This window comes from Motacilla alba, chromosome 4 (genome assembly GCF_015832195.1).
Source record: "Motacilla alba alba isolate MOTALB_02 chromosome 4, Motacilla_alba_V1.0_pri, whole genome shotgun sequence".
Classification (NCBI taxonomy): Eukaryota; Metazoa; Chordata; class Aves; order Passeriformes; family Motacillidae; genus Motacilla; species Motacilla alba.
The window spans coordinates 42703039-42716964 of record NC_052019.1 but is presented as its reverse complement, the minus strand read 5'-3'; the positions used below and the strand labels follow the sequence as shown (position 1 = coordinate 42716964).

Below are 13926 nucleotides of genomic sequence, written 5' to 3'. Positions count from 1 at the left end.
ATGCATGAAGAAATATTTCTTCCTCTTTGTGTATAAACATATATAACACACTAGATATATTTCTGCATGCTTTTAAAAAAATTCTCTGCAGCACTCATTCTCTGCAGTTTATAGGATTATGCATTAAGATGAAATTAATCCCTCATTTTGAAGTGTACAGGCTCAGCATTTGCCACAGCTTTGCTCTAAGAAAGGGATTCAGACAATGTGGTCTCCACCAAAGAGTGGCAGATTGTTGGCAGAATCTTTTTCCATTTGTTTCTGCAAGTGAAACAGTTAATAAATCAGTCATGCATTATTACTGGATTAGCAATCACACTCCCAAATGCTGCTAGCTGTTCTCACTCTTTCTCCTGAAGATTACCTTTAAATCCTATCAAGGGACAAGATTCCTTTTGCCTTCCTGGCATTAGCACCCTAGTGACCTACAGCCAAAATCAATAATCACTAAACTAGCTCTTTGTCATGATGGAAGAACAGACTGCCTTAACCAGATCCACTGTTTCTTAAGAATTTAGTTTCTCTTGTCAGTGCCTTCACTTTTTATTTTTTCCTTTGTTTAGTTTTTTTTTTTTTTTTTTCCATCTCAGCTAATCTGAAGCTGAGCAGAAGGAAGTTTGCCACAATGAATCACTCAAGAGTCTGTTGTGGGGTCACACAGAATGGGAGAGTTTTGCAAGGCTGAAGACTGCAGAGGAGCTGGAACCAAGAAAATGAGGAGAAGGTAGGTACTTAACAAATTCTTTCTTTTTGGTTAATTAAGTTTATTTACCTCTTGTCTGCAGCTGAGTGTGGTCTGTAAACCTGACTTTTCCTCTTGGTCTGAAAGCAGAGAAACAGCACTGGAGACAGGTCATAAATTGATGAGAGAATTAATTCATGGTCTTTGAGCTCTCCCTGTCTACAGTTTCATAGGAGAGTTATTTAAAATTGCATGTTGGACATATAAAATAGTACAACACTTTTTTTGTTTTGAGATGCTCACCAATGAAATGACTTAACTCAGCAGTGACTCCTTATTTTGCCTGATAAGCTACTTCGTGTTTGTTTTCATGGCATTTGTTTCATTATCACTGGGATTCATTTACAAAAGCATTGGAGTATTTTATATGCAAAAAAAAAAAAAAAATCCAAAAAGTAAGATTAATCTTAAGTGACCATGTGCTTCATGTTTAAGGAGCAGTTATTTCTAAAATGTTTGGGTTTGAAACCTGAAATATATAGATAATACAATATTTTGAATAGTAATGAGTATTCTTAGAGTTTCACAATGCAGTTTTACTGCATGGAGGATTCATGCTAATTTATATGTGTAATATATTTTTTCTTATAGCCTTGTAGGTTTTTTTGCTAACCTGTTACTAGACATGAAGGATGGTCAGGAGATTAAAATCTTCTTAGTATGCAGGCAAAGATAACAGGATATGAACTGAAAGGTATAAGAAGCGCTTAAGGTCTACCTTGAACGCAGTGATGCATGATTGTGCAAGTAACTTCTTCAAGTGCCTCCCGGTAAATACACAGCCACAGTATGTTTGCAGCACTGTGCCTTCTGATATGATCAGCATAGTTATCTTCTGGGGTGAATGGTTAGATAAAGGAATGGGCTAGCATTCAGATCAGGGCTCACTGTGTCTGACTCTTAGGGTGTTAGACTGTTTCATTCAGAATTGTTATTTCCTCAACTCACCACAATTTTAGTTCATAGTTTTTCTTTTCTAGAAACTGCAAGCAAAAAATGGTGCACAAGGAAGTGTGGGTGGGGATTAATATGAGAAAGCAAAGACCTATGCAACTGGACAAGAAAGAGCAGTTGAGTGTTTGAGCATTGAATAGAAAAGTAAGAGAAAGCTTTTCCAGTCAGCTCAAATATTTTTTTCTATGCATAGGAAGAGCAATCATGTGGAAAACAAAATCTGGGAGGCACCCAGACTGAAAGCAAACTTTGGTTTGTACCAAGAACTTCCTTAAATTAAGACCTAAATGGGACAACTTGCTACCATTTAGTCCTCCACCCTCACCTAATACTTATTCCTCTGTGGACAGTCTCAGCTCACAAGACTGCGTTGAAAATTCAGGTCACAACATTGTGCATGGAGTATTTTGCTGCTTTCAAACCAACTCTCCCCTTCCTGCTGTTTAAGCAATGTTTTTCTGGCTGCTTATAGCTCTGCTTCATGTTGTGTTCACTGACAGACTCGCTGTCTGTCTATGACTGTTGGAGCTCCAGCCCAGCAGACCATGCTTGTGGTCCCCACTGTTGTTATGCCAAACACAAAACGTGATGAAGGAGACAGAGGACTCCCATGATGTTTCTCTAATGCTGGATTGCTTTCTTGCAGACTCAGAACACTTACTCCCTTACTATGTGAAATTTTATTTGTTCTCTTTGGGTTTCAGCATCCCCTCAAATAGGGTAATAAAATTTTGCTTGCTGTATGAAAAATGTGGAGGAAATGCAGTGCAAGTGCAAATATGACTATACAGAAGCTATTTGTGAAATGATGTGACTGTTCTAGATGAAACATGATTAAGAAAATAAAGAGGTCTTAAGATAATTTTCAGTCCTTCAAAGCTATGAAACCCTGTAGTGTTCAGGGTCTTTGGTAGCATACCCATTACCTTACACTTTTCTTTTTAAAAAGAAAGAAATTAGATGTGCTGTGTAAACATTTGTATCTAAACTTGATATGGTATGCAAACCTAGTATGATGTAAGGAAAGGTCATTCTGAGAATAGTAGAATCTAAGCTCTGTGGCCACCAGGAAAATTTATTTAGTTCCTAATTTTTATTTTTTTTAATTGTCTTGGGCAATGTGCTTTGTCAGTAAGGTCTCTCAGGACCTAGACTACCTCTTTACAGAGGAGGTATTGTAATGATGAGTACATGAGGGACTGTGAGCTGCCTTAGTGCCGCTCTGATGGGAACCATGTAAGTGCCTACTGTAGTCACCTGCTCTCCCTGCAGCAGACCCTACCTTGAAGAAGGTGGCTTCATATTTGGATAGATGATGAATAATATTTCAGCATTCTGGGTTGGTTCCCAAGGCTAGTATTCAGTGGGCAACAGGAAATCATGTGTCCACAAACAGACAAACTTGAAATGCTGAGCCATATTGCCAAGCTGGAGAAAGACGCAGTGCTTCCATCTTGTGGTGTGCATTATTTTTCTTCATTGTCAGTACAGCCTCAGGACACTGGAATCATGAGCCATGACTAGGTTTTAGAGGTGCTGTTGTAATACAAACAGTACTGCTACCATTAAGCAGCTTGCTTTTTAATAGCGGTCTAACAGCAAAACCCCAAACCCAAGTTAATTACAGGAGGGCAGGGAATTATTTCAGTTAGACCAGGATAGCAGCCCTCTGTTCAGAAAAGCAACTTTAAGCACAACTCTGCTGGAGCAAGTTCAGTCCAGCTCATTAAGACCAAGTGTTAAGACCACAGCCAAATCCTAAACTGTCTTTTAAAAACCGCCTCTTCTACTGGTTACAGTTGTCTGAAAGGCTTCTCTGCCTGTACTTGATAGTCTCTCTTTTTTCTCTGCTGCCCAGCCAAGCAGAGACCAATAGCTTTCACCTAATGGTGACTCTGCCCTCTGCACCTGTCCTGGTCTGAGAAGTCCGAATTTGTAAACCTTCTTTCATGCTCTTGAGATAATTGCCCATCTAATGTGTGCTTTTGTGCTGGTTTGATTGGATAAACATAGGTAGAGGAAAATGTATGTATGCCTGTCATTAGAGTTACTTGTTACAATTTATTTATGCTGCCTTCTAATTCTTGAAATTTTGTGGGACCAATGGATATCTTGTGTTCCACAAATATTTAAGCAAGCTCTATCTGAAGATGATGATTTTGCAGTTTTTCTCCTTATGATTACTGACCTGTCAATTCTGTTCTGCCAAGTGAGTCCCATTGGATTTTACACCTGCTGCTCCCTCACCTGTCTAGAAATGAGTATGGATATGACTGCTATCATACTGCTATAGCCACTGACTCCTCACAGGAGTGAGGTTAGGCTTTTGAAACAAATGAAATTTGTAGTCACTCAAGTTATGTCAATCAGAATGGAAAATTTTAACTGCAGTTGTTCTAAAGATCAGCACAGGGTTAATATTAATGAAATGTTGTGATCCCAAATTTTTAAAGTCTCCTAAGAGCAGGTTGTATCCACAGTGGCATCTCCTTGGTCTCAAACAGCTGTGAGACAACAATTCTTGGCTTTAATTTGAGTTACAAATACCCCATTTCCTGAATGGATGCTAACTTTGAAGAAATGAGTACTGCCCAACTGTCTGCAGCCTGTGGACACAAGAAACAGTTTATCAGTTTACAGTGTTAGGAACAGAGGCACGTGATATAAGGCTGAGGAGGAAAAGGACTGAAAGAAAAGAGATGGAACAAGTTGATGACTGCATGGAGATGAGAAATAAGAAATATGAGTGTATTCCTTATGAAATGGGATAGATGGGATTAAAGAAACACAAGGAAAGTAATCGTGAGGAGATATAAAATATGCTTGTATCTAGTAAATACGAGCACAGAAGCGAGAGGGCTTGGGAGGAAAAGAAAGCAAAAAAAGAGAATATGTAATGAAAAAGGCCTTGCTGAGCTGACAGAAGAATGTCTCTGGAGGAGAAGAATGCAAAACTATAAAGAATTGGGTATTTTGACTAGCTTAAGGCAAAGCACAAGTTCTGGCAACAAGGGAAATGAAATTCATTAGAAGACGGAAAAAGTAGATTTTCAAATAGAATAGAACCGACATAGATTTGGAGTTAATTTCAAGTGTTATTCTATTGAAAGTTGGTTGATCAGATATTATACTAAAATACTTATATTTTTCTTTTCCTGGGAAGCAAAATCATTGAGAAGTTTACTGTAAATTTTTATAGCTTTTTCTACAAAGGTCTGATGTTTTCATTTTCACTACTGGATGGTATGGTGAATGATCCAGAGAGCCTGACACCCAAGGATTTGTATTTTCCTTGATATGGGTATGCCTGCAACACAAAGGAAAGATGCCCCAGATGACTGGAGGCAGGCTGAATGTAGGTGTTGTTGTACAGTGGTTGAAGTGGCACAAGACTCTGTTCTGCATGTGCCTGAGTAATGTCAGAGCTGAAACCTCTGCTGGCATTGGTCTTCTTTCATGTGTACATCATGCCAGTCAGGTGCACAACTGTAGTGCAAATATGTCAGGATTGGACCTCAAAGATGTGAGAACAGTGTCAACATTTACAGAAATGTGTTAATTAATAATGAAGAACATTCAGTGTTCTATGTACTGGCTTCTGCTTTTCCGCCTGCTGACACAGCTTTGTAGTCTCACTAGTCCTGGTTTACTGCTAGGAAACTACATGCCAGAAGCAAACACTCCATTTTAGCAGGGCTGGCTGCTGAGGGAAACCTGAGCTCCTGAAAGCCTTCATTCACTTTAAATGGGTGCTCTAATTTTTGTTGGCAGGAACAAGGTTACAGTTAGATGATAATCTTATTCTCCAGCACAGTGAAGGCCATGGAAAGAATGGTTTTGGAAATGGCTTCCTCTGTTTTTAGCTGAAAAATAAAATTTCTTTAGAGGAGGAGTTACTTTTTCAGCTAAGTTTTTGTTGAGACCAAAAGATTTCTTTTCAGGTACTCAAATGTCTTAGCATCAATGGTTATAAAAAGACCATTTCAGAACAAGACTTGCAATATAACAATATTGTTGTAAGTAAAAAGAGTAAAACTCCGGTTTAGTCCTTCATGAGTATGGTAAGTGGTGTTTCAAATTTTTCAAGTAACTTTCTCAGAGTATCTTATCCTAATGCAGGAAAATAAACCCTGTCAATTCAAACTGGTACTGACCCCCACCTCATTTCAACCTTCTTTCAGACAGTTGTAGTGAGCGGTAACGTCATCTTTGAGCCTCCTTTTCTCCAGACTGATCAACCCCAGCTCCCTCAGCTCTCCTTGTAGGACTTATTCTCTATACCCTTCCCCAGCTCCAATGCCCTTCTCTGGACATGAAAAGCAATATAAGTAAGTTTTCTGTCTGTTTGCTCTCTTCCTGACAATGCAACTGCTGGCAAATTAAAGGCCAAGTAGACTATTGGAAAAAGACATGTTCAGGGAGAAGGTGTAAGATGAAATGTCCAATAGAGCATGTGAAATCTCAGGGCTGAGATAATGTGTAAAAAATTACACAGACCCTCTATAGTGGGATGGTTCTTATAATTATATATAATATAATATATAGTTATAACAAATAAACAACTTTATCCATAGGTACTTACAGGCATTTGGGTATTGAAACCCCAGTGCCAATATTCATTACCAAATAGAACTTTCTATGATGTTATGGTTTTTGTAATTAACTCAGGGTTTTTTTATAGAGACTGTGGAGTTGCCATGTTAATAGGATATAACAAATACACAGATATTGGAAGCTATGGTGCTTTTACTATACTGATGTTCAGCACTGTGTAAGCATGGAAGAAAAATCTGCATATCCCAGACAGGGCTGTTCTGTTTCTTCTTTGAATGTTTCATTGCTTGGCTAAGTTAATTGTACACAAGCACAGCATGATTTTCCCTAGCTGCTTCCTTTCGAGCTGAGGGAAAACACTTGATAAAGTACAAAAAGACTAGTTTGCAGCAGATCAGTCAAAGTAAATCCCATTTTAATTGGAAAATGTGGAGCCATTTATTCTTACTTAGTCATGTTGCCTGCCAAATATGTGCCTTCTATCTCCAGCCACTTCAGCACAAGTCTCTTTAATGTTCTCTGTGTGTATGTTTAGTAATGGAAAAGTTTGTGTTTATTTTTCATACTGCAGAGTTACTGAACTGCTTTTGCTTAGATTTGATACTTATCTTTTTAAAGACTAGCTGGAAATTACCACCTTGAAATGTGAGTTTCAAAGCTTCTCACAAACTGTAGAATTATCAGGAGATAAGGAGAGATGAAAGAAACTTTCAATAGAATGTTTATTCATTTTGCTTCTTACCTTTGATTATTAGTTACCTACAAGGAGGACTCTTTCCATAGGATACTATGCTAGCATTTTGGACATCCAGACTGTTGTCTCTGAATAGTATTCTATCAGTAGTTTCCAGTGGCTTCCTTGTATTTTATTTACTGGAAACTCCCTTAACCTTCACTTGTGTGGCTAACTTCAAACCTTCTGTGAAACATTCAATTGAAAAATGAATTAAAATATGTTCACACTTCACTAGGGCCAACTCTTTTTGAAAATCTGTTTTGGAGTGCAGTCTCATGAGTTGCTGGATTGTGCAGGGTATAAACCTCTGCCATGTGGCTGTGGCTGTGAGAAGCAGAGCTAGGAACCTGTGCCAGTGGATATTCTGTTGAAGGAGCAATGGCCTAAAAATACAGACTCTCTGTAAAACTAAAAGAATAGTATTCTTGCCATTTCTGCAGAGGGTCCTCTGGTTATTTTCTCCTATTACAATGAAGGAGATAGTCCAGTTTTAGTTCCAGTTTTACTAGGAGGGTGTTCTATGTGCCCTGCATGTCATGAAGGAGTTGAACAGGTTGTACTTAAATTTGGAAGAGGATGCATCAATAGATGATGCTTGTTCTTTTAGCATCTGATTCAAAGACCTTTTAAATGTAGTAGAAAGTCATGGCCAGCTTCAGTGAACACTAAGCCAGTAACTCCCGTTCAACGATATGGTCACTGCAGGGCTGTAATCAAGTGGATGGAGGCACTTTTGCAAAGGATACAGATCATCTCATGGCTCAGCCTGATTTCTTATCCCGGGTCCCAGATGACTGCGTTCATCTTTTTGCCTAGCTTTGCAATAGCCTGAAGCATCAGAAAATCCCTCAACTCTATGCCCTTTGTTACATATAAGTGTATTCTTTGACAGACTGCCTGGAACAGATGTACTTTAGCTAGCATTGAAGTCTATATAAATAAGAACGTTTTGAGGTTCTTTTGTTGCTGCTGTTTTTGTTTAGTGTAGGAGGATGGTATGTTTTGTTGATTTAAGATGTTTTGGGAATTTTAGAGACTTTTTAGTGGTGCATTTGGTGTTTGAAAGCAGCTGGATTATTTTCTCTCTAAACTTGCCAAATGGAATTTATTCCACAAGCCCTTTGGCATTTTCCAGAATATGCTGCCAACCCTGATGTTTTAAAATAACTGTAGCTGTCTTTCCTTTTGCTGTCATCTTGTTTTCCAGGTATTTTTGGTATAGAATAAGAGCTTGAAAGCATATGCATAAGGTGGGCACATTTCAAAAAGAAGTTTGAGTTTTTAAAGAAAAATGGGACAAGAGAGAAAGACATATCAGAGCGCAGACCTGCCGGGCATTCAGGATCAAGTGTAGTTCATCTCTTTCATGCTGTGGCGTGTAGAGAAATCTCAGAATTTACTTTTAGCCAGTAATTGAGCATGCAAGAAGTGTTTCTGTGAAAATGAAGAATCATTAAATATTGCTGTCCACGCAGTGAACACTGCTATTTTGTGGATCAGTTTTCTATACAAATGATTTTTATTTTGCTTGTATTGGTCTTTTCAACAGTGGTCTAATGCAGAGTTCCTAGTGAAATAGGAAGGAATACTCATTTTGAGCACTTTCAGATGTCACCACAAATATTTCTGCTCAGTATTGTAAATGGAAAGTCCAAAATTGTTAGAAAAGACCTCTCTAATCACATGAGACAGAGTATATAGCTGCAACTCATGAACCCTACAACATATAACTTTCCAAAGCTTTGTTTTTGTCTAAATGCTTGTACTGTATTGAAAAATCTTAGGAAGGAACAGTGATGATAAGCAAGCTAATAATGCCCCTAAAGAAGCAATGCATGGGAAATTGTTGTCTGCTTTGCAGTCTTGTCACACATTGGAGTTAGGATTGCTAACTACTCTTTCAGAGGGAGAAGTATCTCTTGTCCTTGCTGAGCAAGGAACAGGAACATTCAGTCTCAGGGGATGTGCCAAACATTTCTAATTCAGTTTAGGAGTATACACGTACACATCAGGTTCTTGCTTAGTGCTGACTGGCCCAGATAGAGTCATTTGTCATTAATGATTGATGAGGTTTGATTCATGGTCCTGGCATTCCCCTACAGGTCTCTTGCATGCTGGGTTATCTCCAGCCAGTGCTAATCTGTGGGGATGACATTTTCTGTACACTAACACTGCATTTCCAGCTTCCCAGCAGGCAGAACAGCTTAGAAAAAAGAAATCCTCGTAACTTTTTCTTGACTCTATGTGATTAATAGTGATGGGGACTGGGAACCTTGAAAAGTGGCTCCTATACCCATGTCTTTATGATCATCCACACCCATTGCAGCAGAATGCTGTATTTATTGCCAGTTAACCTAAATCCCACATAAGATAAATCAAAGGATAATATATTTCCATAAGCTAAATATGAACAGCAAAGTTAGTAGGTGTATCAGCCAGCCAAAAGAAATAAAAGCAAATCTTGATATCCACCTTTACTTAAGCTCATCTTCAGCTAGCAAGAAGTCAGAACACTTTGGTGCTTTATAGCTGGGATCTAGTTCTTGGACAAAGCCCAGTACTTTGCATTTAAATGTCACGGGAAAAAAACCCTATATTTATGGGTTACATGCATGTGGTAAGTGGCCAAACTTTTCTTGTAATTCTGTTCAGATTCAAGCATTCCGCCTCTTTTCCTTAATGTTTTCCTGTAATTCATCACTTTCTTCGAGGTCAGTTTAAATATTCTCATACAGGATGCATAACTGTTCACCTTACTGTAGGAATGCTGATGTATTTCAGATGTTAGCTAGACAGTATTGTCCTTTCCAGATGACATGCAGGCTGGTTCCTTCACTGGGCTCTAGACGAATCATTATCCTTTTTGTGAGATAAGCATTCTTTCATCTGACTGATGATGCACAAACCTCAGTATGTAGCTTTTCACAAAGCCATATTTTTATACCAACAGTACTACTGGGTACTGACAAGTAAGAGAGATCAAAAGTTAGGTACGTTTCCAATTCTTGAGGCTCATCATGTCAATAACCAGCACCTTTGGTGAGACAGGGGATTTGAGATCAAGGGTTCCCAGGCTTTGAGAGATCTAGTGACAAGTTATTTTCTGAACCAGCAGATGAAAAGGATTTACTACAGTGATCAACTTTTCAGGTGCTGTGTACAACTAAAGAAACATTGTTACTAGTTACAGAAAAACTGGTTTTCATGCTCTATTTATAAACACCCAGGATAAAAGTAGATTCTATGTAATTTAAGACAGCCATGGGGGAGGGAAGGAGCGCTTTCATTGCTGCTGAGGAGTAGGGAATATACAAGGTGATTTTGGATAAAAGGTGATTTTGTTGAATTATTTAGCAGTGATGCATTTCCTCCATCCAGCAGGAATAAACGCTGAGTCTGTGCCCTGGTTTTCCAGTGTGAGGGAGCTAGGTACAGTAGTACTGTGGTATATGATCTTTTACAGAGGGTCTAGATCAAAGATCAGAATGAAATGTCACTGTGAAGACCCTTCACCACTATTTTGTAACACTCAATAATGTTATGTGTGAGAGCGAAAATAAGTCTTTGAATTAGTACCTCTACTCTGTTCTTTATTACCCTATGTTATTCTAGCTACACACACAGGACTGAATATTAGTGGATCTATGCTAGTGAGAGAAGGAAATGAAAAACAGCACCTCTCTTGACTTTTTAGCCTGTGTACATGTATGTACTGTTTTCCAATTTCTTTGCATATGTACATAGATAAATTTATTGAGAATTGCTTAAAAACTGTGTACAGCACGGCATAATTGATAGGGGCAAAAAAAATCTTACCAAAAACTTGGATTTTACCCATTAGTGTTTATTGTGTTATTTGTTTGCAATGGAACAAAAAAAAAAAAAACAAAAAACCAAAAAAAAAACAACTAAACTTTTTTACTTTCTCCTTTCCTCTTCCTCAGACCGCAGCCCCTCTTCTTAAATATTAGGTATGAAAGCCCAAATCCATGGAGGCCTTTAGCAAATATCCCATTGACTTCACTGAAACCAAAATTTGTCCTGAATTTATAGAATGGTTAAGCACTACTAAACCACACATGCCCTAATGCACACCCAAAATGCCAGTGGTTTCTTTTCAGGGACTGACAAAAATGCTGTTGTTAGATCACAGGGTATTAAACCAGTGTTTCTGTTGTCAGATATCCAGCGCAACTATTGTTGCTATGCAGAGGAATGTTACTAAACACTCCACTCCCCAAACTGTTCTTAATGTCAAAAGGAGAGGGCATCTTTTAACATATTGCTTTGCATTTTAAATATGTTTGCTTATTTAAAGTGCTTTGGAATTTACCTTTTATAAACACATGAAATGCATCTGCAGTTGCCCATAAATATCAGTATTGTCTTTTAACTTTGTTTCAAAATATCCCAGTTTTGTGTACAAGCACTGAGTAGGATAACCAGCCTCTGAATACCTGTTGTGAGCATCTCCAAAGTGTTTCTGATTTGTTTCAGAAGAACTTTGTCTAGGCATAGAAATGTAAGAATCTTTGGTTCTAAGACTTTCAATAAGGATTGTTAACTGATTCAGTATGAAACCTCCCTAGGAACTGTAATAATTTTGCATAGATCACTGTACATTTCCATAAGTGGTACTGTCTGAATTGACATAGATACAAACTACTCAGTGATCATCAACGAGTCTGTATTTAATACCAACTCCAATCTGTACTGATCTGCCCAAGAACTGAGCACCTTGTAGTCATAGGCTGGAAGTGCCAAAGGAAACTGGGCTGGCATAATGGGCTGCTTCCAAGCAGTTTGCTAGGACATGTGAAATAGGCATAGATGCACCAGAGCTGACACTTTTAAGACTGTTGATGTATTTTTGCATGGGTATACATAGATTGCCCAAAATTAGGGGCCTTCTTAAGAATATGTTCAAACCAGATTGCTTTTTGTAAAGGACTTTGCTCACACACTACACTGTTCATCCACATTTAAATGGATCTGTATGTTTCATTCACTGGATTAAAGATTACTTCCTGCAGGGACTTAATATAGAAGGGAGGCTTCCTAAAGGTGTAGTTCTCCTTACAGTCAAAAGATGGTGGTACAATTTCTGTTCCAAGCGGCCCAGCAACACAGAGTAATAGCTATGTATCCATTGTTTGCACCTATAAGAAGGGATAGGGCAAGAAAAGAAAGGTGAGGCTCTGTAGATGAGATCCCAGCAGCCAGTTGTTTGTCAGGCATTGGTTATGACCATGACCTTCTCTGGTAGTCAGTAATCCTGAATGTGGCCAAGATGGCCAGTACAGCCATCAAGCTACCTGATGCCAGAATGGACATCTGTACTGAAGGGATTATTGAAAGGCTTAGGGGGTTGAGAGAGCATGAAATGAAAGTGTTCTTATTATCTCTGATGTTTTCATAAAGTCTCTAAAAGCAACAACTTACATAATTAAAGTAGCAAGTTTAATTAGACCTAGATATTGATTAGTTCAATGTTAATCTCAAAGTATTTTATACTGAGGTGCAGATAGTTCCTAACAAGAAAATGGTGCTTCTGTGGAAAATATAACTAGAGTTTCCTTAATTTAAAAAGGAGAGAAGTTGCCCCTAACTGCTCAAAACAGGGTTAAGACAGGCTGTTCTCTGACAAATATGTACTCTTCCCAGTATATTTAATTTTCTAGGAATACAAAGCAAATAAGATGCTCATGCTGAATAAAATGGAATTTGTTTTCTTCACTGATCAACAATGGAATTTCAGTCTTATTTTGTCTGTAATGAATCCTGTTAGAGCAGTTGTTGGCTTGGGCAAACTGCTGATTGTAGCAGAATCTGGGAAACTGATTTTACACAGAGGATACATGATGTTTTTCAGCAAAGTAGGATCTAATATTCCTAGCACACAGATATTTACATGCATATGGTGCTATATCTGAGCTGAGAAAGCAGAAACATGTGTGCACATGGCATGTGCAAAGATTGTACATGGAAAATTTATGTCCTTGTGTAATAGAGTGTTTCTGTATACACTGAAATGCTACTGTGTATCGGCTGAGAGGTAAGACTAATAATTTGAGACAAGTGCTCAAATATCAATACAAGTGCTCTGCTTTTAGGCGTGTTACATCTGTTTCAGGAATTGCTGTTCTGCCAGTGCCTGTAAAAATTGTACTTGGTCCTAACAAGTTAAGCTCAGGCACCAGTATTAGGCACTATATGGGGCTGGTGAAGTGCCTTCAGGCTCAACGTAGAAGTAGCCAAAAGAAAACAGAGAGTACAGGAGCAAAATTTTCATGGTTTCAGGAACCAAGGTGCAGTTGAAAGCCACACATGATCACATTTTTCTAGCAAGGACTCCCTTATGGATGTCATCCACTGAAGCAGGACTGTATTTGGAGAAAGCAAAACAATTAGTGGTATTTTTCAATTCTCTGGCTTCAGATTGAAGGATACAATGAGAGCTATTGCCAAAAAAAAAGCTCATCAGATAAGGCAGAATCCTATCTCTGGAGTGGATATGAGAGCATTATGCTGCAAAACCAAGGGTTTGTTTTCTGTTCGCTGATTTCAGGATCAGCCTGGGAACCATAGGAAGTTTGTGACTTTTAAGAGTTGGAATTTTAGTTTCAGGTGCTGGGGCTATCTGAGATGTGTCCAAATAATTATCTCTAGAAAATTATTGTAGGAGCAGACTGACATTTTTGGCTCCTTCCCGCCAAGCTAGAACCCATTCACCTCTAGAAATCAAGGAACTGGTACATGGAGAATGACTTTTGCAAAACCTGAAAGAGATAAAAGATACTGCTAACATACATCCTTGCAGCTCTTTCCTCCCTCTTGCAACAATCTTTCTCTTAATTCAGTGGTTTCTGAAGCATTCTGGTTATCTCTAGGAATTTATTTTTTTAGGCATGACATAGTGTGTGGTTCCTAAATTATAAGT

General features: G+C 38.4%; 1 protein-coding gene across 1 annotated transcript in view; it reads left to right on the top strand.

Moving 5' to 3' along the window:
* The first annotated feature begins 617 nt into the window (after nucleotides 1–617).
* The window catches only part of TRIM2 (tripartite motif containing 2), a 109324-nt gene continuing 96015 nt past the window's right edge, over nucleotides 618–13926 (top strand). The window contains exon 1 of the mRNA XM_038134614.1: nucleotides 618–724. The gene's annotated coding sequence lies outside the window, so the exon portion shown is untranslated. The remainder of the gene's footprint in view (nucleotides 725–13926) is intronic.